Source organism: Anguilla anguilla, chromosome 10, assembly GCF_013347855.1.
Source record: "Anguilla anguilla isolate fAngAng1 chromosome 10, fAngAng1.pri, whole genome shotgun sequence".
NCBI lineage: Eukaryota > Metazoa > Chordata > Actinopteri > Anguilliformes > Anguillidae > Anguilla > Anguilla anguilla.
Genome location: NC_049210.1, coordinates 27,758,590 through 27,771,018, shown reverse-complemented (window position 1 = coordinate 27,771,018; position 12,429 = coordinate 27,758,590). Strand labels below are relative to the sequence as shown.

Sequence of the window (12,429 nt, the reverse complement as noted above, 5' to 3'; positions counted from 1 at the left end):
ATGATGTCCCCTTAGACGGGGGATAAAATATCTGAGAGCTATCCAAATGCTTAGTAGCTACAGATAATTGGTGTGAGCTGAGCGTAGCTGGATTGGCCAGGTCTGTGAGCATGTGAGCTGGAAATGCTACTGCTTTGAAATTTTACTATTTGGATTTTGTTCTGCTGAAAACGTTTATCTTGAGACTGTCTTCTATCTTTTGAGTTGTACCTACCAAAATCAAGAGTGTGAGGGAACGCTAGCTGACGTTAGCTAGCTGGGGAGACATGGACAAATTTTTGCTGAAGAGAAAAGATCCTGTCTCTGATCAACATCAACTGTCAACATCCGAAGGGGACGCACGCTCAACATCAAAAACAACCGAGCCTCCTGAAAAGCGAAAGAGAGCAGCGAGGAAATGCCAGGAGGAATACCTGAAATATGGATTTACATTTGCAGAACAGGGTGGAGTAGAAGTGCCACAGTGTGTCATATGTACAGCTCGCCTCTCGAACGAATGCATGAAACCGTCAAAGCTACTCAGACACCTGGAAACGAACTACAGCAGTTTGAAAAATAAACCTTTGGATTATTTCAAGGAGAGTTTAAAGGTTTTCAAAGGTCAGCAGTCTTTAATAAGACAGACATTGAAGGTGAGTTCCAACGCCCTTAAAGCCTTTTCAAGTAGCACTACGAGTTGCGCAAGTAAAAAGCACACTCTGTTGCAGAGCCTTTAATACTGCTGTCTGTCCTTGACATTTGCAAAACGATGTTTGGAGCAGAATATGGGGATAAACTCAAATGCATTCCTTTGTCTGACAACTCAAAATCCCGCAGAATTGATGAAATCGCATCTGATGTCAAAATTCAGCTGATCGAAAAACTTAAGTCCACTGAATTTGCAATACAATTGGATGAATCAACAGATATCGCCAACGTCGCACAGTTAATCGCTTTCTTGCGTTTCATTGATGATGGCGAGATATCGGAAGAATTTTTATTTTGCAAACAGCTGACCGGTCGCACTACCGGTGTTGATGTTTTCAAAGTAATTGATGACTTTTTCAGAGACAATGATATATCCTGGACAAAATGTGTAGCTTTGTGCACTGATGGAGCGATGGCGCATGTAAAGCAAGCTGCCCCCGAAATAATGTGGACACACTGTGCTGCATCGGGAAAACCTTGCCGCTAAAGAGTTATGTCCTGAACTCAGCAATGTACTTGGAACAGTCAAGGTTGTTAACTTTATTTTAAAAAAAGGGCATTGAACACACATCTTTTTGCATCTCTGTGCGAGGAAATGGGCGACCAGCACAGCGCTCTTTTATTTCATTCAGAAGCAAGGTTGCTTTTGCGAGGAGCTGTGTTAACACGAGTACTTGAATTGTGTTCAGCAATACATTAATTTTTGGTTTCCCAAAACCCACTCGAATGGGCCAGCTGTTTTGAAGACAATGTCATGTTGTCAAAACTAGCATATCTCACAGATCTCTTATCTGAATTAAACAAGCTGAATTAATCGATGCAGGGGCGCAATGCAAATGTCATTCAGTTGCATATGACAAGCTCAAGGGATTTGTGAAAAAAGTCAAGAGATGACAGTCGCGAGTGGCAGAAGGGAACATTTCCATGTTTTCCTCGTTGGAAGAGATCGCCCAAAACAATGCAATCACATGACTTGTGAAGTGCATCATCTGCGCTCACTTGAAAGGAATTGAAAAACAGTTTGAAAAGTACTTTCAGGAGTCAGAGTATTGGCATCGTGACAGAACGTGGATTCAGTTTCCATTCGCAGAGAATGCAACACATGGCTAAAGTTTATCTAGCATTGAAGAGGACCAGCTAATTGAACTGTTCAGTGATAGCATTCACAAGAACAGTTACCAGACAAAAACTCGCACACAATTCTGGACTGGTTGCCAGGTTGAATTCCCTGATCTCACCTCAAAGGCAATGAAACGCCTTTTGCCCTTTGCCACCACTTACAGTATTTGTGTGAAAGTGCATTCTACAACCAGAGAATGACCCGAGACTTAGCTTATCCACAATCTCCCCAAGGATAGATCAGCTGAGTGACTCCCACCAGGGTCAGGTTTCCCATTAAACTTAAGTAATGTTGCGTTGATTTTTAATATTAATGAATCATTAATAATTGTTCATCTTTTCTTTCAATGACAGTGTTTAAGTAGATTGAACGACAGATTAAAATCCCCAATACACAAACAAATTTCATTTATTATTGAGGGGGTCCCTGGTTTCTCCTTTCGTCTCCACAGGGGTCCCTGGTCGAAAAAATGTTGAAAACCCTTGCTCTAATCAAATAGCTTTTCAGTAGCGAAGCTCTTTTAGTGATCAAGTAGTGCGGTAGCGTCCACACAAGCTACATTTTCCCAAGCATTTCTGAAGCTCAAGCGCAGCGGAGCTTTCTGCTGCGGTCTGAAATAAAACTGCTAAGGATCAGTAAATGACGCCATCGCCATACATGGACCTGTAGCCTATGTGTAGCCAACAGAAGCACTTCTGTATGACGGTGACATCACGTACCAATCCTTGGGCTGATGCCTGGAATACTTGGAACTGTACTTCCCGCTAGGGTTTTCAACACACTTGTCCCTGGTTACGGTTATAGCCTACACTTCGTTGTACATCGCTCTAGATAAGAACATCTGCCAAATGCTTGTAATGTAATGTAACATATAGGAGGGAAGAGGTGGGGAAAAAATGAGGGAACAGAGGAAAAGTTGAAAAGTTCATATTACTCTGAAATATGACTTGCATTGGCAGTAAGGTGCATGATTGTCCATGGATGTTAGAATTAAGTGTGCCTTGATACTTGAATAAGACAAAATTGTAGAATTTTATTTCTTTTGTAGGGGATCCACCCAACTAAAATGGCCCCCTTGGAATGAAGTTGGTTCAATGTAAAAAAAATAAATAAATAAAAGCTTTGATGTAGTAAACTACTTTTTCCATGTTGCTGTAGCTTGCTACATTTCTCTGGGGGGTAGCTTCAGTGTAGTGAAGCTTCATTTAATGTAGAGTAACTGGTAGCTTAGCTCACTACACTTTCCAAGTAGCTTCGCCAACACTGATTATAACCAAGCGGCCAAAACCAGACTTCGTTTTTGAAGCTCATTTCCTGGTGTTGTAGTTCCTGGTTGCTCACTAGCGCCACTACGGATGGCTCCAGTATAGGTGTTTTCATATCCGGTTTCCATGTAAGTCTACGGTACAAATGAGATCAAAATACAAAGTCAATAATTTTTTCTCACAAGAACAAATAATCATAATAGGTGTATTTTATTCGTCTTATGACTGTCCATGGGTCGATTTCATGATTTATTGCGTCATTTGGGCACAGTGCCAATATTTGTTCTGGACCAATGAGGTACAGCTTGCGTCACTTCCGGATTACTGCGGAGGACTGAGCTACAGAAGGGGCTACAGTCTATGGTCACGGTCCGCCTGTGCTAAGTCTGAAAATACAGGCATCCCATTTCGTGGTGATTTAATTATGGCGTGTGCTATTTACAGCTGCACTAGACGACCATAAAATAATCCTCCTCTTAAGTTTTTCGGTAGCCGAGTCATTATTACTGTTTCCTTTAGCCTACTTAACCAAATAATTACTTGGCAGAAAGCGTAGTCAGCTTGCTATATTTGATAGTCCAGTAGTAGCCTATGCTACAACAGTTCGCAACTTCGGCTACCAAGCCATTTGGCTAGCTAGCTAACCTTAACCGGCAAACATTCAATCTGCCAGACGTGTTTGACGGCTTGTCAGTCGTGTACATTCCGTAAATGTCTACCTGGGCCATGCTTCACGCATGTGACAAAGCTAGGCTACTATAATCCCGATTTTGGGATAAACACTTTTTCAGTTTCACGAAGCGAAGTCTCAAGGTTCATTTGCTGAATATACAACACACGATGAAATCACACACAGAATTTAACGAAATTAACCATCTTGGCATTTAGAAAGGATCATGTTTTTAGCATTTAAGAGACCGACAAGCTAGGCATTTAAGACCGTGGTTCTCAGAATCGGTTCTGGGGGCTCCTTGCGTCTATTGGCTTTTCTCCATTGGTTTTGATGATTTACAAGAAAAAAATAATAGCCTAATATAATAATAATTAGAAATTCGATGTAGGCTACATCATTTTTGTCTTCATGCACCAGGTGGAAAACTTGCTGTACAAAGTGCGTTGTCATATTTACACGCCTGCAGATCAGCTATTAAAATACTTGGTAGATTTGTTAATTATTATTCGATAGAAAGTGATTTGCGAACGATCGGTCAGCTAGCGTCACCCAGCAAGTGAACACCACAAACGGCGATGGAGTAGCTAGTAGCAGTTACTGGCTCATTAACTGACTGTGGCGAAAACCTATGACGATAACTTGCTCGGTTAACAGCAGATCTACCAGACAGTTATACGAAAATTAGCCTAGTCAAATCACCAGTAGCCTACACGTCTCTGATTGATTGACCATCAGTGTAGTCAATGTTATTCCCCTGTGGTTCATATTGCTAATTCGTGAGCTAACCACGGATAGCCTACCTAGCTCACTGGCAAGCTGATATGCTAGCTAAGCATATTCGTTTTGCTGAGAAACATGAATTGAAGATAACTGAACATAGCCTAATTGTATTTTTAATGTCATACATATAACGTGATTACATGACACAGTACAGTCACAGATGGAAATTAAACTCCGTAAACATCTGATAATATATTTTAAAACGTAACGGCAGACAGTCAACTAGCCTCGTTCAGGTTGATGGGCTTTTCCGCACCGGACTGTCAATCAAATTCTAAAAATCACAAGACCGCTTAACTCTATGGTTTTGGCTCCAAATCGAGAAAATGGCCGCGCCCGCCATTGAGCTTCAAAATGTGTTTTAGAGACCCACGTAGAGTCAATGGGTGACGTCACAGTAGCTTTGTCCATATTTTTTACAGTCTCTGATTATAACACATGAAAAAATACTGACTAACATTATAGCTTATGTAGCAGGAAGAAGTGCTTTAAACTCAATTAACTTATTCAGCTATAAGTGCTTCGAGTCCATTTATATATTAACACAGAAGTTAGTCACCAACATGAAACATGTTCAGGGTTTAACCAAACAAATGCGGCGCTGGCTATTTTTAATGTGGCGTTTGCTTGCCGTTTGCTTAGCATAGGTAAACATAACACACCTTCTGCTGAACACATGTACCAATATTTAAACCGTGGCAGCTCATATGAACAACTTCGTTTACGTATTTCATTAATTGAGCATGAATTTAACTTGGCGCCGCTAACCGGAGCTAGTCTCCTTCACATCAAAGAGCGAACGTGTTAACAAGCTAAAAGCAAACTCACTCACCAAGAATGAAAGAATAAGAAAACATTAAGGCGCACTCCCGGTAGCTCAACTGAGGGCATAAACCTTCCTACAATTAATGTGTAGCCAATTATATCATATTCTGATAAAACTATGAACTTATTTGAACACAATCTACTCACGGAATGTTTTCTGCCTTTTCAGTCTCACTCCCCAGCTGATCATGCAGTGCACGTATGCTAGAAGTGTCACTCAAAATCAATTAAAGGCGGGACTACTTTATTTTTCACTTATGATAAGCTAAGTGAGAGCTCCTGACCTCACTCTTTTTAAAGTCTTTTTTATGTCCCCCTCAATGTTGAGAGAGCATTGAATTGTGCCCCCATTAATTTAGTTATTTAAATATCATTATATCGTAGAAAACAGAATATAGCTATACGTTAAGGTTCAGAAGCAGCATGTTGCAGGTGTGTGTGTGTTGGGGAGGGGAGGGGAGCTCTCAGAGACTAAAAAATATGGACAAAGCTACTGTGACGTCACCCACTGACTCTCCATGCGTCTCGAAACCACGGCTGCGTACGAAGTCAAAAAAATTACGTCCTTTGTCTTTTCCTAACCACTTTTCCTTGACCTCGATGGAAAACGTCACAAGGTTAAGGAAAGATGTGAAGGAGAATTCAAAAGGAAAAGACAACCGGGGTGCTAAGAGAATCCGACTGCTCTTACACTAATAGGCTACGTAATTATGCAACGGCGGGTGTTATTGATATGGGTCTGCCGTGGTGAAACTACAGTGTTCCTAAGATGGACTACTAAAAGCGCATCTTAGATACTTCGCCCCGTATGTTCTTACCGTGTTGTTTCATGCAGGCTATATAAACGTGGACAACCCGGTGAAAAATATAACTTTATTACCAAGGTTGGAATAGAAATAAAAAAAAGGAATATTGGCTACCAGTCACAAAAGTGAAACTAAATGGTTGTCACATTGAGAATGGTTGCACACGCTCACCCTCCTGTCCACTCATATTTATCGACATGAACCCCAATTAGTATGATTGTATGAAAATAATTGTTAAATTTATGCAAGATAGGTAGAACATGTTAGGACTACAAATTTACTACTGCACATATCATCATTCTTATGTTTCAAACATGTTGAATCAAAAACATCTGGATAAAAACGTCTCATATCCCTTTTTCTTGAAAGATAGATTTCTGCGTTATGGTTAATATGCTGATTATGATCTGATTATAAGCCTATGCATATAATAGCTTAAGAACCACCACACAACTCAGTCATGTTGATCGTTTGTTCTCGTGAACGGCCGAATGGTGCGTCGTTTTAAATGTTGCTGCTGCAAGGAATTGTGGGACAGCATTGTCTCCTTTATTTTCGTAAAAAGGATGGTCCAGTGTTCGCTATGCTAAAGGAGATAAGAAAGGAAGCATTGAAGCACTTTTTTTGTTAGCATTTAGAGAATTCGAACAGCTCTTATCATGGCTGCCACTCAGATACTTCTGGGTCATTTCACTCAGTTAAGAACCTTCCTAAGCAAAAAAGACTATTCGGACGCAGCCCTAGTCTCACCCCTACTGTAGCTTAGTCCTCCGCAGTAATCAGGAAGTGAAGCAAACTGTACCTCAAACTGTACCAACAAATATTATAACAGTGCACAAATGACACAATAAATCGTGAAATCGGCCCATGGACATTCATAAGACGAATAAAATACACATTTTGTGACTATTTGTTCTTGTGAGAAAAAATTATAGACTTTGTATTCTGACCGCATTGACTTGCATGGAAACCGGATATGGAAACACCTATACTGGAGCCAACCGCAGTGGCGCTAGTGAGCAACGTCTCTCAACAAGACCAGGAAGTACGCTTCAAAAACGAAGTCTGGTTTTGGCTGGTTTTTGAGTCAGAGATATAAGGCATTTTCTCTAAGGACGCACTGATTGATTGACCACTGATCGTTATCAGCTGATAATACTGCTAATGTTTTTGCTAGTTCGAAAAGAACCAATTGTCAGTTTCGATTATGTCCTGTCAATCAAAAAATTGTATATTTGTAACAGTGTAAATATTAATCTTGTAGTATTATAGTTAAATTCATTTTTAATTTGGGCACACCAACCATTTTTTTGGTAGGCCTTTTATTTTATAAACGGTGCATCTAGTTTTGTCGATGGTAGGCTTTTATTTTATGGTATATTCCGGTGCACTGTGGGTAACCTACAGCAGTGTAGGATTGCCATGCAGCGGGTAAGCTGGTTCTTATTCACTCTAATAAGTGAATTTAAAACCATTTATATTGTCACACGGTGTGTACAAGTAATCAATATCATATAATATTGTATTATAACGCATAGCTAATACAATTAGCTTAGTATTCTGTTAAATGCGTAATTGTCGTCTTTGAGGCTATGCGAATGCCACGTTGCACTTTGGTTAGCTGCGATGCTAGCTTTATCCAGAACATTCGTGTAACAAGTTGTTAATGTAGATATCTTTTTTTTTTTTTTATTCAAGAGTGAGCAAGCTGTGCTGAACCACTTATTCACCTTCCTGAACAGACTGATTGTGTGTGTCCCATTACAGGTATGATCATGTGTTTGTTATATTAACCATTTGGCTCACGTTCACCATTTTAATAAGTAGGCCTAAAGGCTGTTCATTCGCGTTTGTCGACTGGAATATGCCTGCTTCTGTAACATTCCCGAGGGTGGCAGCAGAGGACCATTTGTAAATTAATTATTCCCTTGTTAAAAAAACGTATGGGCATTCAGAGCATAGGATTATATGACAGTCATTTTAATATATTTTATTTTATTTCATTTGTAAGTTTATTTTATTTAGATTATATTACTATACGATCACAATGTAAAGACTACAATGTTAAGTTTTTCAAGCCAACAGGGTAACCTACAGCAGTGTAGGATTGCCATGCAGCGGAGTGAGCAAGCTGCAAACTTATTTACCTTCCTGAACAGACTGGTTGTGTGTGTCCCATTACAGAATAAAATACTTGAATGTTCCATCCACCTTGACTCCTGTGCCGTGTATGAAGCAGTAAGCAGAACGAGGGAACAGAGTGGTCGCATATTGTTTATTTGTAATTCAAGAGGTGGTTTTCATTTGCCTCTCAGACTCAAAATAATTACACTTCGTCTTCCATGTTAAGTGTTTCCCCTGTAATTAGACAGAGCTAGTTGGCTGCCAGGGAAAACATGCTTTTTTTGGAAATAAATTGGGATGGCAGGTATGTCATTCCGCCAAGTTATGCTTTGGTGGGGCGGCATGCCCCATATACCTATACAGCACCGAGAGTTTGGCACTTTTCAGGGTTTCCTACAGAAATAACCACAACAAGACTCTCAGCCCTTAAAAACATTATGGTTAAAAGGCATAAATGAAGCAGGACATTTGTACAATTTACAATACCAAGTTCGATTAGTTTATATTCATATATAAATAAAGGGGCACAAATGCAATTGTCTGCTCTTTTTTTTAGTTTGCAATGAAATAATGAGAGATCCCATATATAAACCAGGTTAAACTATACATATCCTGGATCAAAAACTCCTTGACCACAAGTACGTAAAATCTAAGTGTGGATATGCAGAACTACTAAAGATTTATGAAGCAAAAAGTAAGCAGTGTACCCAGTGTCTCCAAATCTATCCAAAATGTCTTAATTATGCATTGCTGTAAATCAGAACACAATCATGTATTATTTCACTGCAAATCAACTGTTCTGACTCAATAAACTCACCATTGCATCATTCTCAAGTGGGATTTCTGGCTTTCTGTCAGTCAGAGGTCTAAAATATAAGGGACCAAATGCATATCCAAAATCTCCAAAAATGAATAAAATGCTTTTTGTCCATTATAAAGCATATAAATGTGGCCCTTATGAAGGTATAAGATGAAACATTGATATCAGATTTAAAAATAATGCAAGAACATTATCACACAATGTGGTACAGTACCTAAATGTGTAATCATTGACGCGTATGCTCTTCTGTACTCTACAGTATTGTTTGTAATGTTTACTTGTATGGGGATGGGATGACATTAAAACAATATTTAACTGTCCACCACGTTTTGGCAATGTTCCAACTCATGTCACATCCAATGCAATGTCTTCTGAGGTCCACTTTGTGTGTTTTTTTAGGTTTATACAGAATTTTGATATGCTTAGCTGTAGCTAGGACTACTCTTTGCTCTCTTCCTCAACTCACTTGCTGACCTTACAAGGTAGACACTTGACATTAGACAATAGCATACACAGACATATTTCCCAGCAACCTTTGCACATCAGAAAATAGTAGTACCAAAGAAATTACCACAAATTATTTAATTGAATAGTTTAAACAATATGTTTTCTGCAGAATGAGCATATAGGCTAAGTTTGACATAATCACAAACTATTGTACAAAGAACGTGTACTAACCATGACAGAGATAAGTTTGCTTATTGAATCATATATAAAACAGGCGACACCAGATAGACTTGTATTTTGTGATGTTCAACAAGAAACTCAAACGTAATGAAGAGCTTGTGCATGAAAGTCATTTTTTCGTGGAACTTAATGCTAGTTATGAAAGTGTTTGTTGTTTTTAAATGTGCATGTTTTTAATGGGGTGTTGTAGACATGTCAGACGTAATTGTTTGTATGTCGGTAGAAAATAGGGCTAGCTAACATGAATTTAAAGATGTGGCGTTTAAGCAGTTAAACAGCAGAAACACCACAGCGTAAGACCAATATCAATATCTGTCGTCATGAAATGCATATGGCGCCCTGTTCATGACGTTTGGTAGACATATGCATTGGACATTCTGATATAATTTGAATGTCGATAAGGGAATGAAGTTATAAACACCTAGTTAAATGGGCATGAATGGCTTTGCAATAAGAAGACGTTCTTTAATGCATCATTTGCTCGTGCTTTTAAAGAAGGCAGCACAGTAAGTACAATTTAGCTCTGGTTTTATTCACGTTGCAACTAAATGTAGCTGGTTAACCAAATAACTAGATGGTAAGGCATGATACAGTGTATACGTACAGTTGCAAAAGCAAGTTTAAAAGTAATAAAGAATTATTAGTTAGCAAATAAACATGCATAACGAATGAAAGCTTTATCTGAGCCTCAGGTGGGACTCAAACATCTGCTTCAACAGTCCAAAGGCAGGGACATTACCAGTGAGCCACCAATGAACTAGTAGCAACAGCCGTGAATTATCATGGTGAAGAATGCATATGTCAATTTTGCGTGTGTATGTGATGTTTTGATTGGCTGGTGTAGGTAAATGTTCAATGGGGAGACATAATGTTCGTGGGCTCGGAGCATTTGTGATGATGTAATCAGGCAGGAAAAAGAAGAAGAAGATGGAGGAGTAAACGTGAATCCCCTAAGTTCGGGCCTTATTGTGTGGACGTGTGAAGTTGTTTGTGATTTCTGTCTGTACATGAGGTCAGAAGGTACATTAATTAATGTTTTTAAGGGCTGAGTGTCTGTGGTCATTGTAGTTATATTTGCAAGAAACCCTGAAAACTGCCAAACTCTTGGTGCTGTATAGGTATGAGGCATGCTGCCCCGCCAATGCGTAACCTGACATCCCAATTTATTTCCAAATGAATAGATATTTGCAGTTACCTGTATTTTCGGCATCTTAAAAAAGCATGTTGTTGACTGGCGGCCAACCAGCTCTGCCTAATTATAGGGGAAACGCTCAATATGGAAGATATCATTATTTTGTGTCTGACAGGCAAATGAAAACCACCTCTTGAATTATAAACAAACAATATACTATTTCTTGATTGACAGGACATAATCAAAGCTTTCTTTAATATATCTATACATTTTTTTCTAAAGTCAAGTCAGTTTATTTATAAAGCATATTTAAAAACAACAGAAGTGCTGTACAAAGATAAAAAGATACATAAAATACATAAAATAAAAGGTATAAAATACAATACACAAAGACTACACATGCCAGACATTAAGATTCATATGCCAATGTAAAAAGGTATGTCTTAATGCGGGATTTAAAAGAGTCAATGGAGGGGGAAGACCTAATAAAAAATGGCAGACTATTCCAAAGCCTTGGGGCAGCATTGGAGAAGGCACGATCGCCCTTGGTTTTTAACCAGGACCGAGGAACAGACAGGGGCAGTTGGTCAGAGGATCTAAGAGGCCTGGAGGTGGAATAGGGGCAAAGGAGGTCAGAAATATAATGTGGTGCCAAACCATGTAGTGCTTTAAAAACAAATAATAAAGCCTTAAAATCGATTCTGTACTTGACAGGCAGCCAGTGAAGAGAAGTCAGAAGCCAGAACCTCTTCCTGGTGCCAGTCAGGAGCCTAGCAGCTGCATTTTGCACTAACTGCAGCCGAGATAGGGATGACTGATTGACTCCCATGTAAAGGGAATTACAGTAATCGATACGTGAGGAAATGAAAGCATATAGGACAATCTCCAGATCCTTAAATGAGAGGAAGGATTTTAACTTTGCAATGGCTCTAAGCTGGAAGAAGCTACCATGCACAACAGAGTTGATTTGTTTGTCAAACCTTAGGGCCAAATCAAAGATAACACCAAGATTTTAGCATGTGTATGTACATTTGAGGACAAGGGTCCTAGGTTGGTGACTAAACCTCTGGTGGAGTCAGGTGGACCAAACATAATAACCTCTGTCTTATTCTCATTAAGTTGAAGAAAGTTTTTCGCCATCCAACTTTTACCGTCCTCAAGGCAATCAAGGACAGATTTTATTGAAAGATCATCACCAGGTTTCAGCGGAAGGTGTAACTGTGTATCATCAGCGTAACAATGGTAGGAAATACTATGCTTACAAAAAATAGAACCAAGGGGGAGCATATACAAAGAAAATAAAATAGGACCTAAAATAGAACCTTGAGGTACTCCACAAGTGATAGGTGCCGTGGAGGAAGAAGAGTTCCCTATTTTAACAGAAAATGTTCTATGATTTAAGTAGGACACAAACCACAGTACCCTGAATACCAACCTCATGCTTAAGGCAGTCCAAGAGTACAGAGTGATCAACTGTGTTGAACACAGCGCTAACATCCATCAGAATTAA

The 12,429-nt window shown here is 39.3% G+C and overlaps 1 protein-coding gene and 1 long non-coding RNA gene across 2 annotated transcripts in view; one reads left to right on the top strand and one right to left on the bottom strand.

Moving 5' to 3' along the window:
- The window catches only part of LOC118206456 (brother of CDO), a 374,202-nt gene that overhangs the window by 340,272 nt on the left and 21,501 nt on the right, over positions 1-12,429 (bottom strand). The window lies entirely within an intron of this gene.
- LOC118206457 lies at positions 7,172-8,364 on the top strand. Its single transcript, XR_004761201.1, has 2 exons — positions 7,172-7,587; positions 7,855-8,364. It is a non-coding gene; the product is annotated as an uncharacterized LOC118206457 (long non-coding RNA).